Below are 26,383 nucleotides of genomic sequence, written 5' to 3'. Positions count from 1 at the left end.
TGATGATACTATGAATCCTAGATATTCAATCTGACGCTTGAAGAATGCACACCTTTTCATTTTTGCATACAGCTTATGTGACCTCATTGTCTCAAGGACAATCCGCAATTGAGGTTCATGATCTTCTTCCTGTTTAGAAGAGACTAAAGTGTCATCGAAGAAGACAAGCACGAAATCATCAAGATATGGCCTAAAGATGTCTTGCATTAATCTATTGAAGGTAGTAGGTGCATTCGTAAGCCCGAATGACATAACCAGGAACTCAAAGTGCCCATATCTTGTATTGAAGGCCATCTTTGGGATATCTTCTTCCTTGATCCTTATCTGATAGTAACCTGACCTGAGATCAATCTTGGAGAAGATCTTTGCACCCTGAAGACGATCAAGAAGCTCATCTATTCTAGGAATAGGATACTTGTTCTTGACTGTTGATTGATTCAACCCTTGGTAATCAATACATAGTCGAAGTGTCCCATCTTTCTTTTTCTGAAATAGTACTGGAGCTCCCCACGGTGAATTGCTAGGCCGGATGTAGCCCTGATCTAACAGTTGCTTGAGTTGTTCCTTCACCTCAATTGCTTCTAGTATGGACATTCTATAAGGTCTCTTGGCAATTGGCGCAGCTCCAGGTACTAACCTAATATCATGATCCACTTCTCTTCGAGGTGGAAGTTTGGTCAATTCTTCAGGGAATACGTCCGCGTATTCCTTTAGCCAAGAAGGTCCTTCATGAGACTCTTGCTTTTGATCTAACTTGTTGAGTTTGATCAAGTAAACACTACAACACAATGCCGCCATACACGCGTCCATTACACGCGAAAAGTTACGGGTGCGTGTATGGTCGTTTATACTTACAGCAATATCGGGCGCGTGTATACATGCATGTAACAGCGCGTGTATATGCGCCAAGTTACGAGCGTGTGTATGGTCGTGTATAGTTACAGCAGTATCAGGCACGTGTATAATTGCATGTGAGGGCGCGTGTATTTGAGCGTTAAGTCTGTCATAATACACGCTCTGTTACACGCGACACAGAGCCTAACTACAGAAATCCATTTCTTTTCAAAACAGAAAACCATTAAGTTTTAAAAATGTCATTGTGCATTGCAGTGTTTACAAACCATTACAAAATCCCACTACATGCACTTACAACAACGTAATATATTGAAAAATATATCTTCATATGGTTATTGAAAGACAAAGTATACAATAGAAATGTCATGAATTTGGAACAATACAGTGATGGATTGGTTAGGGTTCGATCTCATCTTCAATAAGATCCATCCTTGCCAAACGATCAACATCAATATCCATTTGATCAATTTGTAAGGCTACGATTAAATTTATTCTACTATCGCTATTTTGCCCATTGATAATGGTACCGATGCCTTGATCATTCTCATCATCATCACCATCATCCTCATGATCATGAGAAATGGCACGCTCATCCTCATTATCATGATCATCTACATTGGCATGTTCAACATCATCTTCTTTGCGGCTTGCCACATCCTCCATATGCTCCATATCAGTGAATGTATTATACATTACTTTGGAAGGTGGTGCAATAGGGATGACATACCACCATTTACTGTCATGCACCATTGGCAGATAGATAACCTGCTCAAATACACATAATTCATTAATTAATTAGCATATCAAAAGTCAAGGGGTGCGCGAGCTTAGATATATATGTACATGAAACACATTTGTAAAAAAATGCATACCTGCTCACATTGTTGTGGCAATACGAGCCTATCTTTCTTTGTTTGCCAAAACTTTGTAGAGTCAATAGTTACATAGCCACTTGCATGGCGTTTTATCGTTGCGTTAGGCCCTTTTTCCACCACGTTCATTTGCCATTTGACATCCAAAACATACACAAAGAAGCGGCGAAAGTCAAGTCTGTATATGTCTTGGATTGTGCCACAATAATCATCCATTTTTCCATTGGCTCCCTCAAAGCTACTAATGACACCGCAATCTTGTGTATTCCTCTTTTCATCTATTCTTTGTGTTCGAAAATGCTTGCCTTCACACCATATAGCATTGAACATAGTGCACTAGACCAAAATATAAGCAATATCTATGTAAGCAATTAATGTGAATAAATATGAAAAGCCAATCACTTACAAAGAAAGCAAATTTACATTTGTTCTATGTACCTTTAACATGCATCCTCGTGCATACTCCCATTCTTCCGCCGTGATATGCAGCCCCTCATCTCTCTCTGCTCTCTCCATTTCCTCATGCAACCAATCAACATGAATATCATTCGGAAGTGTTGCTAGATGCTTAGGGTACGCCTTACGAGAGCCATGTTGCCTCCGAAAGAGAGCTCTGTCTGCTTGCCTTTTTGTCTTTGCATCCTCGTATCTTGTAACCCATCTGCTCATCACATCACTATTAAGGATGCAAGTGAAATTAAGATCATCAATCAATGTTCTCTCAATTACTTTGCTCTGTCCTTTTCCTTGAGGCACAATAGACGTCATCCTCAAGTCCTCTTCATTGCTCCATAGTCGCGGGAAAGAGCTATCCACCTGATCAAGAAATTCTGATATATATACAAGAGACTCTTGTATCAACCAACCCTCAGCCATGCTTCCTTCGGGCCTTGCACTTTGCCTCACAAAGTCTTTTAAGGTCTTCATGAAGCGCTCTAGGAAGAACATCCAACGGGCATGCACAGTGCCACATAAAGCAATTTCATCCACTAAATGCACAATGAGATGTAGTTGACTTGTGAGAATGGTTCGCGGAAAAGTCTCCTCTACCATACAAACCACCTCCACTGCCATAACACGCGCATCATCCAATGTGGCTGGATCAATTGCTTTGGAACTAACATATCTGAAAAATAAATGCACAGTACGTTATACCTCATGCACATTCATTTTGCAAGGTATAATGAAGGGTGATCTTACATGGGATTTACATACCTCACAAGCTCGCCCATCTTATAAATACATCTTTTCAAACTCCTGTCTGCACAATGGTCGATGCTAGTAGGTAGTATGAACTGCGCACATAAGAGCACATGTATATTTGGGTTAGGGCATTACAAAATTTAATTTCAACCTACAATAATTGGAAAACACTTACTTGGAGCATCTTGTGCCAATCGTGGGACTTCAACCCATGTAGTTGCTCAACCCCTCTTTTCTTAGTGGTTGTAAACGCTCCCTTCAACGATCTCATGCATCCAGTGGGAGTACGCAAAGTGGTGATGGCTTGCTTTACCTGCTTCTCCTCCTTCTTTGATATAATCTAGGGAGCAGGCGGAAGACAAACGTGCCCACCCTCCTCTCGTGGCCAAGCTTGACGCATACGTCCTGCGACCTGCAAGTCCTCCCGTACGCTAACATTGTCTCTTTTACCAATAACATGTTCCCAAATACTAGATCCCACATTCTTGAAGATGTGCATGGGATCAAGAAGATGGTTGATCTTGAGATGGGTCCAATATGGTAGCCGGAAAAAAATGGAGTACCTACACAAGGGATTGCAGACTGTCATCTTTATTCCAACTTTAGAGACTACACAAAACAAGATTGAAAACAATGGAGATGTACCTGTTCATGCCATCTGGAGGAAGAACATTTGAAGACTCCCAAATACGCTTCCAATCTTTTGCACGAAGTGTCTGTGGATGAATGTTCCTCTTACTAGGAGCATATTTAGGGTGATTTGATGGGAGAAATCGATGATGATTATCGAATATGGTCTTACACAAACCATCAGCATACTCATGTACCAATGAAGGGCCACATATAGGACATGCATGTTTACCCGATGTCCTCAAACCTGTTAAAATAAAAAAAAAGTTAGAATAATAAAGTCAATAGTTATAATTGATATAGCTAGTAGTATTAGAGTCGGGAGGTAGTTAGAATTCTTACCAAAACAATCGCTCTATCCTGGAAAGTCATGCATTGTCCACATCAACACTGCTTTTAAGTCGAAGTGTCGAGAGGAGGGAGGCCTACTAATGTCCACTACCGCAACACCTCTCCATAGTTCCTCCAACTCATCAATCAACGGTTCAAGATAAACATCCATATGCTTGACTTTATGTTTCCCTGGAATCAGAAGGGATAACATAAGATGTCCCTTCTTGATCGCCATTGATGGTGGAAGGTTGTAATTCACCAACACAACCGGCCACACGCTGTATGCGGTGCTCTTGAAACCAAACGGATTCACTCCATCCATACCTAGGCCAAGTCTCAAGTTTCTGGGCTCTGTTTTAAAGCTGGGCCACTCATCTTCAATATGCTTCCAAGCAGGAGTGTCTGCAGGAATTCTCCACATGCCATCATCCGATCGATGCGAGGAATGCCATGACATGAGCTCTGCTATGGATTTGCACTTGAACATGTGTTTGATGCGAGGAATTATAGGAAACTGTCGCAAGACTTTACGAGGTACATCAAAACTCTTCACATCTATTCTATACCTTGCTTCACCACAAGTGGGACACTGTCGAGCCTCCTTATGCGTCCCACGAAAGAGAATGCAATCATTGACGCATGCATGTATGCGATCATAATCCAATCCTCCAAGAGATGTCACATAGCGCCTCGCTTTGTCTCTTGAGGTGGGTAGTCTATTCCCCTTTGGAAGCATGTTTGATAATAGCCTGCATCCAATATCATCAATTAGCCCATAACCCTAAACCCTATACTGTAAACCAAAAACCACTAACTCAAATTTGCAAGTTACAATGCTTACTTCAATAATGCGTCAAGACTTGCATTGCTCCATCCATAAACTGTTTGTATATTGAGCAGTTCAAGTGAAGCACGTAAAATAGAGAATGTGCACCCTTCAAAAACCGGTGTCGATGAAGCATTGTAGAGATGCTCTTGTTCCATATCATTGTCATCCACACCTTTGCGATCATCCCTAAAAAGATTCCGCACCATGTCATCAAACACTTTCTCTTCCACAACTTCGTGGGGTGCAGGGCTATTGTCATCCCTTTCCCACTCATCTCCGACAACAGATCCCGAAGCTCCAGCATCATCTCGTCGACGCTTTGCATGCTCTCGCCGTGCGTATGGCACCATGTTAGGGTGTGGTACTGCATCCTGCTTCAATCACAGTATATATATTACAACGCGCTCCATTAATTTGCACACCATGAGTTATTTTAATACTTTCAATTCACATCTTCTCACCTCTAAACCTGTTTGAATCCATTCTCCATACATCGAGATGTGATTCAATGTAATTCGACGCGCTCGTACAATGCACCCTTGACATCGATTACACGTACACTTGATCCTTTGTGCCAGCCACACGTCGCGATCACGATGACGCATTGTCTCATCCTCACCAGAACTGCTTGAAGAGGATGATGACATGCTATGTCCAAAATAACCAATACAGAAGTAGGATCAGTTTTTAGTGAAATCATACACATCCTATGCACAAAACAATGGATACACAAGAACAATCAGTTTTTAAAAAAAGTATAAACAGTCTCTGTGTCGCGTGTACAGGCGCGTCTACAATGTATCTGCTGCGCTTTTACACGTGCTTTTACACGCGTGCTTTTTGCGTTTACCTACCGCGCGCGTCGCTTTCTTTCTTTCAAAAGCCCTCTTTCAAAACACTTCTTCTTCTTCTTTCTTTGTCGCTACAGTACCTCTGCCTCCAGCTCTTCCAAACCCTCGAACCTGCCTCTTCCAACCAGCCTTCTCCCTCTTGGACTACCCAAAAGAAGCAAAGGGTGCAGACAACACAGAAAGGGAGAGAGAAGCAAGAATCAACGAACTCACTTTTCAAAGACTTTTCAAAGAGGTTGGTTGTCGTTTGTTTGTTTTGGCAAATTTGTCGCTTTCTTTCTTTCCACCCGTGCTATGTGTACTTGAAAGCGACAGAGGATAGAATTCACACACATTGTATATGTGCTTAACTATTTATTTCTTGACAAACGACATCCGTCAAGATAGAGGAAAGAGAGAAGAAGGAACCCTTGTGTATGTGTTTAGTCATTTCTCCCTTGATGGACAATGTCCGTCAAGATAGAGGAAAGAGTTTTTGTTTTTCATGAATTTCGTCACTAATTCGAAATGAACTTCTTCTTTTGGCTTATGATCTTCTACTAATTCGATGTTTGGTATTGTAAGAGATATGTTTATTTTCTAGAATGGTAGATATATGTTGTAGGTTATATATTGTAGGAGATATATTGAGGAGATATATTGTAGGAGATATGTTTATTTTTTATATGCATGTTTTGCTTGGTTCATTGAGGCGGAATTTCGACGCTTTGCAGATTCTTCATGGATCCAGGCTCTTCCTCCGATCCGTTGGCATACGCCACTTGGATGATGGAGATGATAAACCATTTTGGGCGCCATCCTAATCTAGTGGAGCTGACAGAGTATATGTATGCCCATCCTCCTCCTAGACTCCCAGGTCACACCGCGCCCCCAAGTACACAAGCCTCTCCACTGCCGTCTACGCCTGCGAGTCCGGCGAGACGTACCCCTGCGCATACACGCTCACCGAGGAGACACACCCCTGCATGGACACACTCACGCACACCCTCCTCTGTACCGTCACGTGAGGGCTCACGGCCACCATCACGTGCTCCCTCACAGCCACAGTCACGTACACAGTCACGTGCAGCCACCCCTAGTGATGGCTACTCCCGCAGTACAGATGAGAGCCGACGGCGCAGTAGGGAGAGCGGGAGTGGAGGATTATGCGGTGGGTGCTTTGGTGGGGGGGGGTAGTAGGGCACGCGGTGAGAGAGGGCATGGAGGGAGGCATGTACGAGGAGACAGTGAGGAGTCGGAGGAGGCGAGAGAGGTGGAGGGAGAGATTTTCTACGATGTTACGGATAGGGGCGGGGTAGTCATGGATGCGAGAGGGAAAGAGGTGATGGAGTATATGCGGGGGGTAGTTTCAAACATGTATAGAAACTGTTTTGTAAAATTTAAAGATCAGGATAGCCGGTTAGTTAGGGAGGTCCTAGATAGTGTACATAGTTGGTACCCCAATCCCCCACGAGCGACATTCTCGGATGTATGGGGAAGGACGCGAATAAGGGAGACCTTAAGTAATAAAAGATCTCACCTTAAGAAACTCGCGTACGATGATGGGGTGAATGTAGCTGCGGGTGGCTATCCTTGTGAGAAACCTGCCACTGCCCACAAACACGAGTGGAAGGAGGCAAAGAAGCGCGCAGAGGGAGGCGTGAAGAGCAGGCAGCATGTGGAGGCACGAAGGATCCAGATGGAGACCATTGGATCGTCGCATTTCGGATCTGGCGGCGTCGAGTCGTGGGAGGCAGAGTTCGTAAGTAACTTGCCTCTTTATTTGATTGTTTGCCAAATTCATTGATTCTATGATTGTTTTGATCTTACAAACTATCTTGATTATGTTACAACGACGGGTTATGGGGAGGAGGCCCACAGCCCACGAGATTGGGTATGCTCGCCGCAATAGTAGACGTGACACGTGGGCCATCTTCAGAAACGAGGGACGTATTACGGATGCGCAGTTTGACGCGGCCATGAGACCATACGGTCGACAGGTACTTGAAAACTCTAAATGAATGATTTCGGTTTATTTAATTGCATATATATGTATACTTACATACGGTATATTTCTTGAACAGGCACAAGCTGCTGATGCTCCTGCCCCTGATGATCCAGCCGCCACTGCTGATGTTCGTGCCACTGCTCCTGGTGGAGGCGAGCACCACTCATCGGAATATACCGATGCGAGCTCCTCTGATCATGGAGAGAGCACAGGGTCCTCATCATCCTCTGATTAGCTTTCAGAATACTGTAGGATGTGGTTGTACAAAATTTTTTTGTAACTGAAGCCATGGGCTTTTTTGCACCTAGCTCCCTATTTGACTTTGTATATATTTGTTCCTAATTAAAGCCATGGGCTATTTTGACATATGGACTCCCTTGTACACAAATGTATCATGTATTGACAATGTATTGAATCGTGAGTCTTGATTCGTGTATTAAGTTTTAGATAGTAATATTGAATCGTGTATTCATAGAGAGTGAGTCTTGATTCGTGTCTTGAAATCTAAATCGCTCTTTTTTAATGGTGCAATGCACCAAAAAAAAAATCCAGAGAGTGCCTTTGGGTGGCTGGATGCTGGAACAGCATCCAGGCACCCAAAAGCACTCTCTGGATTTTTTTTTCCCTCTGTAATCGCGTGTATAAGCGCGTGTCATCTGTCAAAATCGCGTATATTTGCGCGGATAGTCTGTTAGATTTGCGTGTAAATTTGCAGCAAAACCGCGCAGAACGCGTGTATGGGGTCGTGTATTCGCGTGACTGGCTATCACTGTACACGCGCTTTTACACGCATGTCTCTGGCCGCGATGATACACGCGCTATTACACGGGCCCGACACTTTTTTTCCCAAGTCATTTTGTGCGGCTAGGAGCGCGGGTATGAGCCCGATCCCTTGTAGTGAAACATGTAATACTTTTCTGACTCCTTTTATGATCCGAGATACTTTGGCCAATTGGATTCTTGGCACTCCTGCCTCACCTTGAGTTGTGACAAATTCCCATTCAGAGTTTCGAAAGGAAACTTGACGCTTTCCATAGTGAATGTGGGCGTCATTGGGCTTAAGCCAATCCATTCCGAGTAGACACTCATGGATACCTCAATTCATGACTCTGAATTTAACTGAAGTATTCTTTCCTCCCAGAAAGAATTCCACCTTAGTAGTTTGCCTGGTACAATTTACCTCACGACCATTTGCCAATTCCACAAGCAGGGTAGGTGCTTCTACTGTGGCTATTCCTAGACTTTTTGCACATGCTGGTGAGATAAAGGAATGTGTACCACCACAATCAATCAAGGTTTTGAAACCTTTACCTTGATAGTCCGACGGTGTCTGAATCACCGAGAACTGGTGATTTAGCCCTTTCTTGTGTAAAGTGGCATGGACTATCGCTCTTTCGAATTCTGCTTCCATGGTCGGATCTTCCTCTTCTTCTTCTTCACCTCTTTGCCTATTGGCAATGCAGGCAGTTCTTCCTCTTCCTCGGGTAGTGGCTCCTTGACCACGGCCTGCTCCTTGAAAATGCACTTGGCGATGTCCTCTGCTGAGCTTGGGACATTGCCTCTTGAAGTGACCGGGTTCGTTGCAGTGGAAACAATGGAGGTTTCTGCCATTACTTTGAGTAGGAACAAAGTTGTTGACGTTATTCGTCCTAGCTTTCTTTCTTTGTCCCTGATTATGACCTTGAACTCTCTTCATTTGAGGTCTTAATGCTCCTCTATTTGGGTCATTATAAGACCAAGTTTTATTACCCCTTGGTCTAGCTTGTACCTCTTGAATTATTGGTGCCGCTCGAATGAGTGCATCCTGAAGATCTGATGGACGCATAGATTCGAGACGGGTATTTACTGGTGGATTTAAACCCACACAAAATTTGGACACCTGCTGTGTCATGTCCATCTATGGTGCATACTTTAAAAGTGAGACGAATTTAGAGTAGTATGCGTCAAGAGTGAGTCCTAGCTATTTTAGATCGTAGAACTCGTTCATTTTCTGCGCGCGATATGCAGGTGGTAACTATCTACCCTGCACGACTTTCTTTAGCTTCTCCCAGGTAACGGATCCCTCTGCGATCCCTTGATCCCTGTACCATTACTTCCACTAAAGTCTGGCTTCGCTGGTGAGTTTTAATTTGGTGAGCATAGCTTGATTGGTGGGTGCAGTACTGGCTACTTCGAGTAATCCTCCATGGATTCAATCCAAATTTCAGCATCAGCTTGAATGAATCTGCCTCTCTCGTCAAACTCGGGTGGCTTAATTTGCTTGAGAAGTAACTTTTTCTCCTGGATCACAGCAGTACTTGATGTAGGAGGCGAATTAGGAACCTGTACCTGGGGTTGTGCCTGAATAAAGGTTTTCTTAACGTTATTATACGATAATCAACGTTAGCTTATATTATATCTTTAATTCAGCTATCTCATAAACAATGTAGCTATTTAACTTTTTATCAACTCTTATGCACAGCCAAACATTGATAAAAAGAAGTCTTTATTTGTATTTATATGGGCATAGCCCTTTCAAATACAATGTTTCATGTGATGATAAGCCAATTATTACATTTAGTTTGGGGAGAACAACGTTGTATTGCATTTATCTACACAAATTGTGTAATAGTAGGGTTTTGGGTCATGGATCTTCAGGAATCGATAAGTCATTAGAAGTTCAGGATATCCTTTCCGTTGGAATCCATACTTCTCATGGCGGCCCAACACTTTAATCGTTTCAGCGGGGACTACACGGGTTACTTCCTCATATACATATGAATTCATCTCAACCCTCCGACCTCGAATATGTAAAGTCAAATTTACGTAAGCTTCCACAAAAACGAACAGCTTCACAACTTTCAGGTCTTCCAACCACTTGATCCTCTTTAGGTTGGTCTGTAGATAAGCAAACCGGTGGGCGGCTATATAGTAGATTCTTGAAGCACCCGTCCATCTTCGTTCCATGTATAAAGGTGATGGATTATAAATCTACTCTAGGATGTTCATCATCCCAATCCTTTGTCTATAAAGCGGAGAATGCATTGCAGTCATAAACATGACTCGAAATACCAAGAACTTGTTCCACGCTTCGTAATTCTGCAAGATAGCATTGAAGGTAAGGAAATGTTTGGACAGCAACAATTTCTTTACTTCATTTTATTGAGATCTCAAAAAAAACAATTCCGTTGTTGGTCGGATCTGATACCAACTATAATGTGTCCACTAGTATCATCCAGGACACATCTTAGCAGTCCATTGGAAAGGATGTCTAGAAAGCTCCGCCCGGCACTCCTATGGAATGTTATGGGTTTCTCGATCTAGGTCTTCCAGCGTCTACCACGTAGTGAAAGTATCCTGGCCGTTCCCACTTAGGATCGACCCGAATTAGGTTTTTCCTGATTGGTCATTACCCAAAAGCAACTAGCGTCGCACCGAAGTGAACTACTTTACACAGAAACGCCAGGTCCAAAGTGGATTCATGCTGCACTTGGTTCAAGAGAATGGGAAACGAGAGGGATACAAAGCTCAACCTCTCTGCAATAAGGCATAGTCCCATTCCGTTCCCCTAAAATAGTGTAAATCGGGTAAGACATAACTCTAGGTCATCGCTTTCGTTGTTCGTGTCCTTTTACGATCATGCCGCTGTTCCTCAAGATTTGAGAAAAGTTCCCGACTAACCGGGACCACCCAACCGTAGGACGGACCCATGGCCCATCCTCCGCACTTTCCTCGGTTTGTTTTAGTTATGTAATTATCCAACACATTTTTTTGACATGTAATAATCAGCTTCTTTAATTAAACCGTTAAGCACTGGTTCCTTCACGTAATCTTATCACGTGACATAGAAAAACAATATCAAACAAGTTCTTTATTAACATATCATCATATTTATTTTTTGAAATAAAAGGAGTTCCGCCCGTAGGCTTGTCCATAATCTGCCTGAAGGCTATCCAGTAATCCACAGGGATCACTATTCCAATTTTCCGCCCATAGACTAGTATGCGGGCCTCGAGATCCAATCCCGAGTCACGTTAGCCTCTTGTGCAGGACCCGAAAGGCGAGGGATTTACGGCGAGAGACCCCCTAGCACCCAAGCGTCCTCCTGCTCCAAGTAGAGCTCAATGGAGAGACCTGTGGCGGCGGGTTCGGTCCACGTTCCCAGCACGGTCAACAACCCCCTTAGTTCGAGTCAGGCAAGCAGTCGGGGGTAACTGAAGCTCCCTCTCCCTTCACGCCTTCATCCTGAAATATAGATATTCATTTAATTTGTAATTCATAAATCAAACAATGCTCTAAAATCTCTAGCAAGCACAAACACTTCCATTAACCGATCTTGTTGTTGGCAAATTGCTAAGGAATGATTCTTTCCTTTCGAATGCATCAGCACTCGTTCTAGGGTTTCTTGCAACTTGGCAAGATCCCTTATATTCTAGGTTAGGGCGTACCCTATTTACCCAACTTGGTCAACCCTAAAGTTCATTGGATACTTTAGTTTCCGGTTTTTAACCTTCCTTATTTAGAAAGATATCAAAGAATACATCCTTTTGCAAGATAACTTGCGTAAGGATCCGCCATCCTTACTGAGGGTATTTAACCTTCCTTCTTGTGAATCAATCACAAGACCATATGACTTCGTACTTGCCGCGCAAGTCCTGCATCGTAATATACGATGAAACAATTCGTTTGAATTTCTTTAAGCTGACGTTTGTCAGACCTAGGATCTCTTTTTAAGAACCTCAGGGACAAACCCTAGTTCTTTTTTATTTACAATTTATTGACCCTACAATTAGGGAAGGTAGGCAAGTATTTAAGGTATAAGTGGTTCTTGGATTTTAAATCATTCCCAAGACATATTTCGCAGCATAGGTATTTCTAAGTTTACATTAATTCGGTTAACTTTTAGAAGGTAATATTGAGATCACCTCGGCATGATTTGCTATCTTTATGACAATTGATTTTTCAGTCCTAAACTTTATTGCTTTGAGGTTAGGTAAATTCAATTAATCTTCCTTTTTCCTTGCGAACGAAACTCATGCCAAATAAAAATCTTTTCCTTGCTAAGATATTCAGTTATTAGCAATGATAACTTCCTAGAGTTCAAGCAATGTAAGAAACCTTTCATGAATTTCATCTTCTATGATGATTCGTTGCAAAAAAAAAAGAATAGGGGTTAATGGTGCAAGATGCAGTTTTTATACCTTCAAGATTTAACCGAAATATACTACTATAGTAGGTAGATAATCTTGTTCGTAATTCGTTTCAATGCATGATGCTATTTGAAGGAAACTATGTTTTATACATTATCATTTTTGCATGTTCAATTAAACTAAACTCCTTCATCATAAATAACTAGGACAAAATATATCTTATCTCTAACAATTCATCTTGCATGATTGAATTAAATCCGATATAAAACCAAGAAGAAAAAACCTGGTTTTGGGGTGAGATATCCACATGGATACCGAGAGATGACCCTCTCCCAGCTACTCCTTGGACTTTCTAAGGCAGCATCGCAGTTGTAATCCTTCGAACGTGAAGGCAGCTTTTACTCTCCTTTTCGAATTTCCACCACCACTTCAATACTCTTCTTCTTTGTGAAACTTACGAGGGAATGGGTGCTTAAATCTCGGGTGGGAGTATAAACCCACTTGGAGAAGGCTTGTGGAAGCCCACAAGGAAGGATTTAAGGGCTTGCAATATGAAAAGGGCTTATAGGACCCTAGGGTATTTCATGGGGAAAAACCACAGGGAGGATTTTTAAATCTCGGGGAGGGTGAAAAAAATAGGTTATAAAACCCTTCAAGAGGAAGGCCTATTAAAACGACGGAGAGGCTTAATGGGTTTTGAGGCCGAGGGGCTTAAACACGGGTTGGGGTTTATTGGCTCTACGGAAAGGGGTTAAGGGTTCAAAAAAACCCGGGGGGTGAGGGGGGAAAAAAAAAGAATAATGGGGACACGAGGGAAATAAAAAGGGGCTTAAGGGGTGTGTTAAAAGGAGTATGGGGGTGAAAGGGAAAAAGGAATACAAGTATAGGAAGGGGGGCTTAGAGGAGCCTCCCCTTAGAAGCTTCAAGAAGCTTCTTGAAGCTTCTATAGGATCACAGGAGCCACGTGGGGGGGGGATAATTTGACGCGATGATGGGGGGAGGGTGAAAGTCTGCAGGCCGCAGATGCAGCGTTCGATAGTGGTCCTTCCTCCTCCCTCGGTGGCAACACGAACGGGCGATGGCTTTGTCCTCCTTTCTCACGGTAGATGGACGTCAGGCGGCAGCAGCATCTTCCCTGTCCTCTCACGATACCACAGCACCCTCCCTTCTTCTCACGACTCTCCCTTATTTATATAGGGGAGGGGAGGGAACCCTCCCCCCCTTGACGTGCCCATCGGCATGCCTTATGGAGCCGAGCAAGCTCCAGTGAGGACCTTGCTGGCTCCTCTATCCCCCCTCTACCCTTCCAACTCAATGCACTACTGCGCAAGAAGGAGAAATTCAAAAATATATATTTGATATATTGCATTGCTGAGCACAAAAATCGCACTATTCTTAATGCTATACGTTGCATGCTTATACACTCTAGTTTGCCTCAAAAGTTTTGGACTAAAGCACTTCTAACAACCGTTTTTATTCAAAATCATCTTCCAACAATTGCACCTACTGGTAAAATTCCTATGTACTTCATGTTCATGATGGTTCTCTATTCATCATTCATTCAGGTGCCACTGGAAATTGCAGTGGCTTCACAATTATCATTCTCTTCATGTCAAGAAGTTTGTTTACCTTGCGGATGATAGGACTTGTCAAGTCAAAGGAGTAGGTGATTTATATCTGGGGACTGTTTCATCCACTAGAATATTAAGAGGAGTTCTTCATGTTCCAGATTTGCAAAGAAATCTTCTTTCTGTTGCTCGTCTAGTTGATCTTGGTTTGTTTGTTGGCTTTTGATCATAATCAATGTCATATAGAGAAAGACGGACATACTATAGTAGTGGCTGCTTGACATGGTAATCTATTTGAGCTATCATTGAACGATACGGTTACAAATGTTGTTATTGACCCTGGAGATGCAGATTGCAAATTATGGCATCAACGATTTGCACACTCCGCTTTTGCCAAAATTCTTGATCTTCATCGTCATGATATTGTGTAAGGTATGGATCTTAAATCTCATCCACGTATGGGAATATGTGAGTACTGTGCACTTGGAAAACACCATCGTTCGCCTTTCCACACTTCTACTTCATCACATTCCTGTGCTCTCTTGGATTTCGTTCATACCGATATTTGTGGTCCTTTTCTTGCCTCAAAGTCTCAATATCGATATTTTATAACTTTCATTTATGATTTCTCACGGTACACACATGTCTATCTTCTTCGACATAAGTCTGAGGCTTTAGCTATATTTAAACAATACAAGATAAGTGTGGAGCTTCAAACTGGATTCTCTATAAAGACTCTTTGCAGTGACAATGGTAGTGAATATGTATCCAATCTATTTGATGACTTCTGTAAGGATCAAGGTATTCATCATGAGTTTACAGTTCCTTATTCTCCTCAGCAAAATGGTATTTTTGAGCGCAAAAATCGCACTATTCTTAATGCTATACATTGCATGCTTATACACTTTGGTTTGTCTTGAAAGTTTTGGACTGAAGTACTTCTAACAGCCGTTTTTATTCAAAATCATCTTCCAATAACTGCACCTGCTGGTAAAATTCCTATAACAATCTGGACAGGGAAGACACCTTCAGTCTCTCACTTTCGCACATTTGGCTGCATTGCTTATATTCATGTGCCCAAGGACACTCGACATAAGTTGGATCCTCCAGGTTTGAAGGTTATTTTTCTTGGTTATTCAAATCATTCCAAAGGTTACAAATTTTATGATCCTTCTACTCAAAAGGTTATCATTAGTCATGGCGCTATATTTGATGAGAAGACTATGGGTGGCACATGGTCGTCAGATGTTTCAGATGATACACAGTCTTTGCTTAGTGCATTTCCTTACTTGCTTTGTGAGTCTACTAATTCTGATGATCATAAACCTCCTTCACCTCCAAAGAAAATTGATGAAAATTTGGAGATATATGTCAATCTTCCCATTGAGATAGAGCATGGATTCTATTCTATTGAATATGATGTCTTTGATGATGCTATGTCTCTCCAAGAGGATCCAATATCGTATACGGAAGCTATCAATTCATCTCAAAGGGATCAATGGCAAGAAGCTATGCAAGCTGAGTACGATTCTTTAATCTCCAAAGGTACATGGATTCTTATTGAACTCCCCCCAAATCGTGTTCCTATCAAATGTAAATGGGTTTATAAAACCAAGACCAAAGCTGATGGCTCGTTTGATAATTTCAAAGCATGACTTGATGCAAAAGGTTACGCACAGATTGCAGGAGTAGATTATCAAGAAACATTTTCTCCCATTGTGCGCTCCACAACTGTTCGTATGCTTTTGGCTTTTGCAACACTATTTGATCTAGAAATTCACCAAATGGATGTTAAAACGGATTTTCTCAATGGAGATCTTGAAGAAGAAATCTATATGGAGCAACCTGAAGATTTTATGATTGCAGGAAAGGAGCATCTTGTATGCTAGCTTCATCGTGCATTATATGGATTGAAGCAAGCCTCTCGTGCTTGGCATATTAAGATTGATCAATTCCTCATATCTAAAGGTTTTGTTGCATGTTTTGCTGACCCAAATCTTTACATCAAAAGGGATGACAAATGTTTTATTATTATTCTTGCTCTATATGTTGATGATACTATTCTTGCGTCAAATAATATTGCTTTCTTGGATGCTATGAAGAAGCTTTTATCGACTGCATTTGAAATGGTGGATCTTGGTGAGATACATTCTTGTTTGGGTATTCAAGTTCAATGACACCGACAACAAGGCATTCTTCTTCTTCGCCAGAAAAAGTTTATTAATGATATTGTTAAGAAGTTTGGGTTGACAAATGCGCACTCTTCCAACACTCCCATTCTTTCGAGCTCTACCAAGGGTACATCTACAACAGGCAATGAAGAATCAGCCATTCATCAACCTTTTTCTAATCTTGTTGGTTGTCTTCAATTTATTAGTTTAAACACAAGACCAGATATTTTATTTGCAGCTAACTTTTTGGGACAGTATCTTTCTTCCCCTTCCACTATTCATTGGAGTGTTTCAAAACGTATTCTTAAGTACCTCAAGGGTACTAAGGAGTTTGGTCTTATTTATCGTCGTCGAGAGGATTCTTCTTTTTCTTCTTCAACTTCTCTTGACCTTATTGGATATACAGATGCTAATTGGGCAAGTTCACATTTATCATTGCGATCTACAAGTGGGAATTGTTTCTTAGTAAATGGATGTTTGGTTTCTTGGTCTAGCAAGAAACAACGATGTGTTGCGGTTTCTACAACTGAGACCGAATATGTTGCTGCATCATTAGCAGCTCGCGAGCTAGTTTGGCTTCGACAACTACTTGTAGATTTGGGACATCCTTCAACATCTAGTACACCTCTTCGATGTGACAACCAAAGTGCTATTAGTCCTACCAAAGACTATATACAACGTAGTAAATCAAAGCATATTGCTATTCATTATCATTATGTTCAACATGAAGTCAAGAAAGGTTCCATTATGGTGGAGCATTGTCCTAGTGATCAAATGGTTGCAAACATCTTCACAAAAGATCATAGTGAAGCTCGCTTTAGTTCATTAAGACATGCAGTTGGTATTATTCCAAGTTCTTGTCTCACTGATTGAGGCATGTATTATTGTATTCAAGAAAACTTTATAGTAAATCATTTTTGTATCGTAGGTATGTGTAGGGGCTCCAGTTTTTCCCTTGTTCTCCCCAAGGGTTTTTTCACTTGTAGCTAGAGACCTTTGTTTCAGTGGGGAATTCATGTTGAGAGAGAGAGAGAGAGAGAGTACGAGAAAGATACACAAGACATGCTCCCAAAGAATGATTCATATTGATGTAGAGTTAGTATATATAGGTGAGACCCAAGTCAAGTGAGAGATGATATATATAGTTGTAATAGTATGTTGCCCAAAAGAGTCCCTCAAATTGACTCTCATTAATTTTATCAAATAATTTTTTTACTAAATACTAGGCACGTAAATTGTTTTGATGGTTCAAGCCAATGTTCTTCTAGTGCTTTGCCTTGAGGTTCAAACGACATAAGGCATACACACATAAAAGCATTAATAGAGAGAGAGAGAGAGAGAGAGAGAGAGAGAGAGTGTGTGTGTGTGTGTGTCTAAGTGAGTGAGTGAAAAAGAGAGAGAGAGTAAACATAGAAGTGACAATGTCACATTGTATTCTTGAATGGAATCTCTTCTATTTACTAGCCTTGCCATTAACACTTCCCCAAATACCTTGCATATTGGAGGTGACTGGAGGATAGCGCATGCCCAGGTTCCTACTAATATGTTCTCTAACAAAATCCAATGTAGCTTTGCAAGAGATGATGGGCTAGCCCTCCTCTTACCATCCTTGAATGTCATTATTCTACCTCCAATTTGGACCCACTTTGATGCAAAAATCTATAAATTCCTTTTTCGGCTAAGGAGTTTCCTCTTTTACAAAGTGTCAATGCAATTCAAGGACTAAACACCCATGAACAAAATATCTTTTAATTTTCCTTAACGGTAGTATCTTAGATGGTTGCTAAAACTCCTTAAAGAACCTTCACTATGAGTTCTTTATTAGTGTCTTGCTATAGAGATCGTTAGTACATCCGAAGATTCTAGAGCACTTTGCTATAATGGAAAATTGTAAAAATTGTAGCTGAATCACCTTTTAAAAGGAAGCATATGTTCACCTTATTTCATTTTTCCAAACTAAAGTCAACATGTTTAAACCCAACACATTAGACAAGGCAATATCTTTGGTGAATGACGTCCCAAAAAAAAAACTAAAGATCAATGAGCAACAACTTTTAGCTTTCATGGAAAATAATATGGGTAACGACAACTGTCGTTTTAACTCTTTTCATGCTTCCAACTTTCAATTTGGAAAGAATCATCCTACTTGCAGACCTTGCATAAGAGATTTCTATAATAATGTACACCGCCTTACATCAAATTCTAATCTCAAGAGTTCTACCTTGCTCTCTAATTTTCTTAACTCATCTGAACCTAAAAATGCTAATCCAAGTGTCTCAAATACCAATTCCAAGAATGTAATTTGTTATAAATGCAATCGTGTATGCTATGTCAGGGACTCATATAGCCCAATAATAGGGGAAAATGGCCTAAGAAATACAACACTTCTATATCCTTTCCTAAGGATAGTATACAAAGGTGCCATTATTCTACCTCCAAAGTGGGCCCACTTTGATGTGAAACTCTATAGATTCCTTTTTTGGCCAAGGAGTTTCCTCTTTTACCAAGTGTCAATGCAATTCAAGGACTAAACACCCATGACCGAATATCTTTTAATTTTCCTCAACGGTAGTATTCTAGATGGTTGCTAAACTCCTTAAAGGATCTTCGCTATGAGTCCTTTATTAGTCTCTTGTTTAATGCTAGTAATGGCAAATTCTATAGTTAAGTGCAACCTTAGTAGATACTCCTCTCTAGCTAAAAGGTCTTGGAGCACTTGGTGAAGTATAAGGCATTGTCCTACCTTTTTTACAACCTTAACTTGACTTTGCACTAGTGTTTAAAGATTGCATATGGTTCTGGTTTTGTATTCCTACCTTACCCAACCACAATAGTCGCATAGATTTAAAGTCATAAAAGAGTGGGAGTGTTGGGGTTTTCAAAGTGAGTATTTGCCCTCCCCCCAAGAGATTCATGGTAAACTCAATCTCAAAACTTCTAACATGGATAAATAGATAAGATCAATATCTTCAAACTCCAATATATTATAATTATAAGTATACCTTTAATTATAATGTATAATTAAGAAAGCTAATATTTATAGTATATTATTCACATGAGTTATAATTTTTATAAATTATAATAAATATTATTATAATCTCATTAGTAACTTTGATAATTAATGCGTGACACAAATTAGCATAACATTCTCATGTGAATTTTCCTTTTCAGAATGCATTTAAATGAGTATCTCTCGGAATTTTTTTATACATTTGCAAATATAACATTCTCATGTGAATTTTTGTTTTGAGAATACATTTAAATTAGTATCTATTTCCATAAAAAATCCAAAAATTTATTGAAACTCAAAAATTATATTCTTAATTTCTTTGCAAATTTTGATAATCTTCCAAGTAGTATAGGCAATTTATTTCTTATCATTAAGGTTTAATACAAAACCATACCCATAGTGCAAGGCTCTCTTCTCTTGCAGTTTTTATGAGAAAAATAAGTTCTTATAGTGCAAGGGTTTCATCTCCCTTACTAACCCTCTTTTCTTCTTGCTCTTGAGATCAAGGCTAGGACGAGAAGAACAAACATACATCAAGGGCCTCTAAAGAGAAAACATCACAATGCTAATATTGGAACCCATGATGGAGATATAGCTTGGTAATAATCAAACTATTAATACTTCTGTAAGTCCCCCCTTCGGTCATGACAACAACTCAATTAACCATGCTAAGTCTCCTCAAATAGACCCTTCTATAGACAATGACATATCTATTATTGGGTGATCATTATATCAACAAACTATACAAATAATAATTGAGCTTCAAGCTCTTTAGGATGACAACCAAATATCAATTACTCCACAAGAGAACATACTCTAATTACTTTTTGGAGGAATGGGCAATCCAAGGCCTAGGAATCAAAGAGTTGAAGAATGCAAGCCAAGTTTAAGTAAGCTATAAGTGCAACTACCTGATACATGGGATGCAAACCTTGATGGAGTGAGAATCCCAACATCTTGGGAGCAACTTGACTTTGTGTATCATGGTATTGGCATGGTCCAACTTGAACGCTACAGGTTTTGAGTGGGAAATAAAAACAATGATCATGAAATTGAACTTATTACACCTAGTAAAGAAAATATCCGAATCTTTTTCAATAGAAAATATAGCATCAATGCTCTAAACCAAATTAGAGGGTGTATTTTGCACTCTTACCTTATAGGTGGTTCTATAAGCCCAAAGAGCCTCATACGGATGCTCATCCCAATCTTATTTATAAGAAGTGACTGTTTTAGTTAAAATCCCACAAATAATTTGATTAGTTACTTCTACTTGACTATGAACTCTAGGGTAATAAAGCATTGATTTGCGATGCTTAATCTTATACAGTTTTATTAATTTTCTAATTAGGCCATTCAAGACATGGGAACCTTGATCACCTACTAATTTGAGTGGGCAACCAAATGTGTTATAATGTTTTTATACATGAACTTAGCCACCTCAATGGCTTTATCTGTCTTACAAGCTTCTGTTTCCACCCACTTAGTAATATAATAAGTACAAACAAAGATATCTTGATTGGATTGATATCTTGTAGTCCGATCAATTGGACCCACAAAATCAATGCTTCATTTCTCAAAAGAGGATATATAATGCAAATATAGTTGTCAAACATATGGCGAAACTCTTAGAAGGTCAACCAATCCTATGATATACGTCATATTTTTGGAAATAATAATACGCATCCTTAAATAAGCTAGGCCACCAATAACTAGACAATAGACCCTTCCTTGCTATTAATTTACCAACAAAATGGCCACCACAAGGTTCATCATGTAATAAATTTGAAACCACTTGAACTTCATCTTCCTATACACATCAATAATAAATGCCCTCTCTAGGGAAGAATTTATATAGCTAACCCCCTTATCATCCATAGGAGCATTCTTGCATCAATATCCCTAGATTTCTTCATTTATCTGCACCAGGTGGATATCGAGCGGTATGAAGAAAAATAGCAATGTCTGCATCACTTAGATTATGGCTTGCATAATAAATTAGATTATCCCCCTTATTATTATTTTCTTGACATAAAAGAGCTCTGACAACATACATAGATTTATCTGATTGGAGTGAAATTCCTTCATACAATTGGAGGGTGCCAATACTAGTTCTTCAATCAACTTTTACTTCAGAAATTCAAATGCTTCCTACTAGACACTATCCCAATTAAAAGGAGTGTCCATTCATAGCAAGTTTTGTTAAGGATGATGTGACCTTTGTAAAATCAAAAATAATTTAAATTTCCCAAAAATCTGCATAATTGTCTAAGATTTGTTGGACTAGGTGGTGGAAGTTTTGAAATCTTAGCAATTTTAGTAAGATCCATGGCAATACCTTCCTTAGAAACAATAGTTCCTTTTGGAACTCAAAAAATACATTTATCAGGTTTAATGAAATACCCACATCATCACTACATTCAAATAGTTGTGACAACAATTGAGCAATTTCTTTTTCCATCCATACAAAAGTTGTCAAGAAACACTTCCATCTACTATCAAAGATAATCTTGGTAGTTTGGAATCAAAACCCTTTCAAATGTTATGGGGTACCTTGCACAAAACAAAAGGCATTACTCTGTGAGTGAATGGTGTCCCATTCAGTGCTAAATGTAGCTTTATGGTTATCCTTATGATGAATTAATACTTTATTATAACCTAGTAAACCCATCCATAAAAAATATAGTTCATGGCCAAAGACTTTATCAAGTACTTGATCTATAAATGGCAAAGGAAAATAATATTTTCGTGTTTTATTATTAAGCTCCTTATAATTAACAAAAATATAGATTTTTTTGCTATTTCTTGTCAAGATTGTGGGAGAGAAGGAAGGAGTCTCACTTGTAGCTTTCTCACTTACAGAATGGGGGAATACACACAGAGGTGGAGGCTGAAAACAATTTTCCTCTTCTTAGTTGTGTAAGCCAAAAGAACTCTAGTACAGAGAAATAGAAGAACCCTATATATGGGTCTCAAACCAAACTCAACTAACTAAGGTGGCATATTAACTGAGCCATGAACTAGAGTAGATAAGGATAGTTGTCATCTAGCTATGATTCATGGGCGGTGTACCAACCGCATCTGCAAACTAACAAGTCAGTGACATAAATGCACAATGGTTACCCTGGCGTATCACGAGTGGAGCTCGATATCTCAACACTCCCCCTCGAGCTCAATCCCAATTTCTGCACACCAAGCAGGTCTCTGAACTTGCGTAGCTTCTCTGCGCCCAATGCCTTCATGAATATGTCAGCTACCTGATCCTCTCTGCTGACATGAACTAGATCAATAAGACCTAGTAAAACCCTCTCCCGCACATAGTGATAATGCACCTCAATGTGCTTTGTTCTAGCATGATATACTGGGTTATTTACCAAGTGTATACTACTCATGTTGTCACAATAAATGACAACTGGCCCATTTGTAGACTGATGCATATCATAAAGTAGCTTATGCAACCAAGCTACCTCACATGCAGCGATTGTTGCACCCATGTACTCAGCCTCTGTGCTTAACAAGGCAACTGTAGGTTGTTTCTTGCTGCTCCAAGTGACTGCAGCACTCCCAAAAGAGAACACATATCCACTGATAGATTGTCTATCAGAAATACTACCAACCCAATCAGCATCAATGTATCCATGCAACTATATCTGAACCCCAGTCTCATAAAATAGTCCATACTATAATGTGGACTTCACATACTTGAGTATGCGTCTAGCCACATCCAAATGCGGTTTCCTTGGAGCCTGCATAAACTGACTTACCAATCCAACAACATAGCTCAAATCTGGCTTGGTAATAGTCATATAAATCAAACTTCCTACTATGCGTCTGTACATAGTAGGGTCTTCGAGAAGCTCACCTGCATCTGCGCTCAGCTTCACATTCTACTCCAAAGGAACTGAAATAGGCTTTCAACTTGTCATCCCATATTTGGACAACATGTCCAATCCATACTGCCTCTGCAAGAGCCATATCCCACTTGGTGATCTAATCATCTCAATACCCAAGAAATAACACAACTCTCCCAAATCCTTCATCTCAAACTTTTGCTTCAATAGCATTTTCACATGAAGGATATCTTCATCACTATCACTTGTCATAATCAAATCATCAGCATAAATGACAAGTAGCATAATACCTTTCTCTATTTTTCTCACATAAAGTGAGAAATCTGCCTTGGAAATCAGAAAGCCAATAGTGACAAGATATTGTCCTATCTTGTCAGACCATGCTCTAGGTGCTTGTTTCAAGCCATACAAGGCTTTCTTCAACCTGCAAACAAACTTAGGATGAACAACATGCACATAACCTGGTGGCTGCTCCATATAGACCTCTTCTTGCAAATCACCATGCGAGAAAGCATTCTTTACATCCATCTGATGTAAAGGCCATCCCTTTGATGCAACCATAGCATTGACTACCCTTACAATTTCCATCCTTGCAACCAGACTGAATGTTTCTTCATAATCAATGCCATATTTTTGTGCATACCCCTTGACTACTAATATTGCATTGTATCTATTCATAGAACCATCTGCATTGTGCTTCAGCTTATAAACCCACTTACAACCAATTGCATTCTTATCTTTAGGCAAAGGTACCAATTCCCTTGTAGCATTTGCTTCCAAGGCATCCATTTCTTCATCCATGGCTTTCTCCCATTTTTCTTTTCCCATGGCTTGCTCAAAAGAAGTGGGTTCTGGTTCCTGTATCACTTTGACCATATAGGCAATGAATGGCTGTAAATCCATCATATTTCAGCCTATCCACAGGATACCTAGCTCTCGTAGACCTACACAAAGTAGGTTCACTCCCAGGTGCTTTCAAAACATCCCTGGTTTTCCTTACTCCAGGTGTAACAATAGAAGGAATACCCAACTCATCATCAATGCTCTGTTCTGATCCACTGGATTCACCATCCACATAAGAGTGACCTGCATTCACATCAAACATGGGCTGATCTACCTTCTCTTTTCCTTTTCATGAAACCTGCATACCACTATCTACATTGTTTTGAGGAGATTCTCCTGATCTCAATTTGCCTGTCCATGGCGAAGAATGTGAACCACTGCTAGAGGACACTCCAGGTCCACTAATATTTTGTGACTATTGCTGTGAATTCTGTGCACCATTTTTCATTTTGTGCGTCTACATCATCAATCACATTTACTGGTTTATACCAGCTACTCATCTCATCAAAAATAACATCTCTGCTCATTGTAAACTTACGAGTAAAAGGGTTATAGCATCTATACCCTTTTTGCTACTACATAGAGTAACCAATAAAGATGCACTTCTTAGCTTTTGGATCCAACTTGGATCTCAACTCATGTGGCACATGAACATAGGCAATGCAACAAAAAAACTTCAAATGAGAAATATTTAGTCTCCTACTAGTATACCTCTCCTCTAGAGTCATCCCATGTATTGTTGCAATGGGAATCTTCTTCATTATGTAGACTGTTGTAGCAACTGCTTCAGCCTAGTAAAAATCTGGCAAGTCTTTTTCGTTGAGCATGGCACGAGATACCTCTCCAATATGTCTATTTTTCCTTTCTGCAATTCCTTTTTGTTGTGGGGTATGACTGCATGAATATTGCTGCTTTATGCCATGCTCCTGTAGGAACCTTGCAAACTCATTTGAGAGGTACTCTCCCCCTCCATCTGACCTTAGGCATTTTATTTGCAGGCATCTTTCTTTTTAAACCATAGCTTTAAGAGTTTTGAAATGCCCAAATACTTCACTTTTCTTTTTCATAAAATACACCCAAACTTTTCTGCTATAGTCATCAATAAAAGTGACAAAATAATGACAGCCTCCAATAGATGCAGCTTTAATAGTCCACACATCAGAGTGGATTAATTCCAATGGCTTCTTACTCTCTTGAACATATCTAGGAAAAGGTTTCCTTGCCTATTTTCCAAATTGACAGGCTTCACATACCTTATTCATTTCTGCAACCTTGAATTTAGACAATCCTGCAGCAATATTTTAGGCTTGCATTGATTTAAGTCGTTGTACATTAACATGACCAATGCGTTTATGTCAGATATCAATATCTGCAACTACACCGGTCCCATGTGCAAACATTGCTGCACTCAATTTAGGCATGTTTGTATCCAACGTAAACATTCTGCCCTTCTTATTTCCTTTTGCTATCAAGCGACCTTTATTTTTCATATCCTCAACAAAGCATCCATTAGAATTAAATCTAACCTGCAAGCCCTGCTCAACCATTTGACCAACAGAAACCATGTTCTTGATGATATTCGAGACATGAAATATATCCGACAGGTATTTCTTTTTCCCATCCTGCATAGACAAAGGAAATTTTCCAATCTGCACAATAGGATGTGTAGTATCATCACCAGTCTCCACAAATCCTAGTTTTTCCATTTTCCTTGCATCCTGCATCCATTCTGCATGACCTGTCATGTGGTTTGATGCACCTGAGTCAACATACCACACATCATTGCTTTCTTCTGTACTTGTCACAGAATTGGTCATGCGCTGCATCATAAACAAATGGTCATTTATGTCTCATCACCCTGTCTACTAGAAGATGCATAATTTCCTTGTTGCAATTTTCCATTCATGATGTCATTCTGCTTTTTATAGCAGTCTTTGGCCATATGATCCATTTTACCACAGTAGTAGCATTCAACATTGCTGTTTGCATTTTGGTCTCTTAGCCATCCACCACGACCTCTTTGGCTCCCCCTGCCTCTAGATTTACCACGTCCTCCTCCATAGGACTGGTTTTCTTGAGTTTGCTGCATATTTTGATATCTAACACGGCCTCCAGATCGGCCTCCTCTACCTCTGCCTCTACCTCTTCCAGCATTTGAGAAGAAGACAGCTTCTTTTGAAGTTTCTCCTGAAGAAGATGCACCACCATTTCTCTGCTCCTCAGAAATTAGAAGAGCAATCAACTCCTCAAA

The sequence above is a fragment of the Lygodium microphyllum genome, chromosome 16, assembly GCF_053477565.2.
Source record: "Lygodium microphyllum isolate KBCC chromosome 16, Lygodium_microphyllum_v1.1.10, whole genome shotgun sequence".
In the NCBI taxonomy this organism is placed as follows: Eukaryota; Viridiplantae; Streptophyta; class Polypodiopsida; order Schizaeales; family Lygodiaceae; genus Lygodium; species Lygodium microphyllum.
Note: the sequence above shows the minus strand (reverse complement) of the source record.